Raw genomic sequence first — 2,804 nt, forward strand, 5'->3', positions numbered from 1 at the left:
ATAGGGTCCTTGCACTCCGTGCTCGGGCCCTAATAATAAACCTAACAGATACAATAGGGTCCTTGCACTCCGTGCTCGGGCCCTAATAAACCTAACAGATACAATAGGGTCCTTGCACTCCGTGCTCGGGCCCTAATAATAATAATAAACCTAACAGATACAATAGGGTCCTTGCACTCCGTGCTCGGGCCCTAATAATAATAACAACTCTAACAGATACAATAGGGTCCTTGCACTCCGTGCTCGGGCCCTAATAAAATGTACTAATTCTAAAATTATGAACATACAAAATTATAGATAAAGAAGTGTATAAATGCTTATATTTCCACTTATACTCAAATTATTGTTCAAATTTATTATTTATAAATGGGTACATTTATTTATTATTTGTATTTTGCAGTTTTAGTTTTACATAATAATGATGTTTTGCACAGTTTCTTCTGCTCTCAACAAGTATTGGAGGTGGTGCAGCGTCCACATCCCGAAATGTTCCTGACATCACTGAAGATGGAATCTAAGGTCATTTTAAAAGCTTGTAAAGTAATTTTAAAAAACAGTGTCTGCATAAACCCTTTTTTCATAAACAGCTGAAGAGTATGGAGCCCCAAACAGTTCCTAATTAAATAAATAAATATGATCTTCTGCAAATATACAATAAAAAAACCCCGTCTCTCATAAATATATAAAAAGATCATGCAATTGTGAAAAACCTGCACACAGATTTTAAATGAGCCATTATATTATTATCAGTATTTTGCTATAGTTTTTATTAGGTTTATCATTGATTATTGTATAATAATAGTTCTTGTTTTTTTAGCTGCAGAAGAAACTCCTGTCACCACATCTTCTGTAGAAAGAGAAAATGTTGATGCTGCCGCTGGTAAGTTCAAAATGATTGTTTCATTATTACTTGAAAAATAGTCATACATGTGCGCGCACGCACACAAAAGTGAAGCCACTTCTTTCCAATATTCTGCTTTCAGCATCACTGCAACTGTTATGTAGATTTGATTGGACTGTTTGACTTTTGCTTGTTTGCTTTTGTTGAAGTCATGTATCTTATGTTCCAGAGGCTCCAAGAGAGGCGTGTATGGAAGAGGAGCCTACTGGATCCAAAATTCCACCAACCTCAAATCCTATTGGTCCAGCTGAATGGCCAACCACACTCTCTGATCCAGTAAGAATGGATTTGGTGCAAAGAGGTCCTTTTCAGACTGATGAAGACATTGACTTTCCAAAATCCCCCTCATTGAGCTGTTGCGTTCTTTATTTTGGATTGTTTTATTAATATTTGATTTGCTATTAAGTTGCTGTTTTTAATAAGTTGAAGTTTGGTGAATGTCATTTGCTGAGTGCCCAATGTTATTTAAAAATATATATATCTATATACATTTTTCATTCATATTTTTTTTTCACTTTTAAAATTGGTTTGGCATCACTAAATCTGCATCCAACATGCAGGCAATAAATATACTGTATTAAATTCTTCAGCAGCAACAATAATACATTCACAAAATGTTTTAATAGAGAGATCTCATTTGTAATACAACAACAGTTGCGTTTTGTTGGTGCTGCTGATCAGTTAGAGGGCCCACAAATTACATTTCGCTTAAGGCCCCCGGAAGACCAGGGCCGGCCCTGATCATATGACAAGGCGACAAAACTTTTGTCTTGCCAAAATGTGACCTTTCTGTGTTCATTAAATGATCAATCTTTCTTGAGTGAAGCAATTTTATTTTAGTATATTGAACATAATTTGGGGGGGTTTTAGCTTTCATATGAAACATTTCTAAAACCAGTGGATTCATTAAAAGTGAGGTTATACGCTTTTGTTTCTACAAAATGGAGAAGCGACAAGATTTTCGTCAGGGACTGTAAGATTAGCCAGGGCCAACCTGTCACGAGGCATCAGGGTGGCCAAGAGGGAGCACTCCAGGAGGATGGCTGCCCGCTTCAGTGACAGTGGTGACACCAGGAACCTGTGGCGGGGCATTCAGATCATCACAGATTACAAGCCCATCCCACAGGCCTGCGACAACTCAACCCCTCTGCTGGAGCAGCTAAACACCTTCTTTGCCAACTTTGAGGCAGACAACAGCACCCCAGCACATTAGACTCCTCCCCCTCCCAGCGGCCTGGTGCTGACGCTATCACGTGACAGCGTGAGGAGCTCACTGGGAAGGATAAAGCCACAGAGACCCCCAGGACCTGACAACATTCCTGGCTGTGTCCTGAGGAACTGTGCTGATGAGCTCACAGATGTCATCACCGACATCTTCAACCTCTCACTGAGCCAGGCTGTTGTCCCTGCATGCTTCAAAGGCACCACCATCATCCTGGTCCCAAAGAAGTCCTCTCCCTCCTGCTACAATGACTACCGCCCGAACGCTCTCACCCCCATTCTCATGAAGTGCTTTGAGCGGTTAGTCATGCATCACATCAATTCTACCCTCTCCCCCACTCTGGACCCCTACCAGTTCGTATATCGGTCTAACCGATCGACCGATGATGCCATCTCCACAGCCCTCACCCACCTGGAAACTGTGGTGGTGAACAGGGGATCCATAATATTTTCTATGATCTTTTTATTATGCATTTAATGGATTCTATTCATGCATGTATATTGTATTGCAGAAATATGTTTGATTCCTGCCCTCAGTAGCAGATAACATGTGCTAAGGTCACCAGTAGGCCTGTTTCTGACTTTCTGACTCTGTTTTCTTTCTGTACTGGAATGTTTATGGAGCCACGACACCTAGAATGCAGACTAGACAAAAACACAGCAGTCTAATATCGTATTTTGT

The 2,804-nt window shown here is 40.4% G+C and overlaps 1 long non-coding RNA gene across 1 annotated transcript; it reads left to right on the forward strand.

Annotated features, from left to right (window-relative positions):
* The first annotated feature begins 399 nt into the window (after window positions 1-399).
* Window positions 400-1,177, forward strand: LOC111947631. Its single transcript, XR_002873490.1, has 3 exons — window positions 400-519; window positions 818-880; window positions 1,071-1,177. It is a non-coding gene; the product is annotated as an uncharacterized LOC111947631 (long non-coding RNA).
* Window positions 1,178-2,804: the final 1,627 nt, after the last annotated feature.

This window comes from Oryzias latipes, chromosome 7 (assembly GCF_002234675.1).
Source record: "Oryzias latipes chromosome 7, ASM223467v1".
Classification (NCBI taxonomy): domain Eukaryota; kingdom Metazoa; phylum Chordata; class Actinopteri; order Beloniformes; family Adrianichthyidae; genus Oryzias; species Oryzias latipes.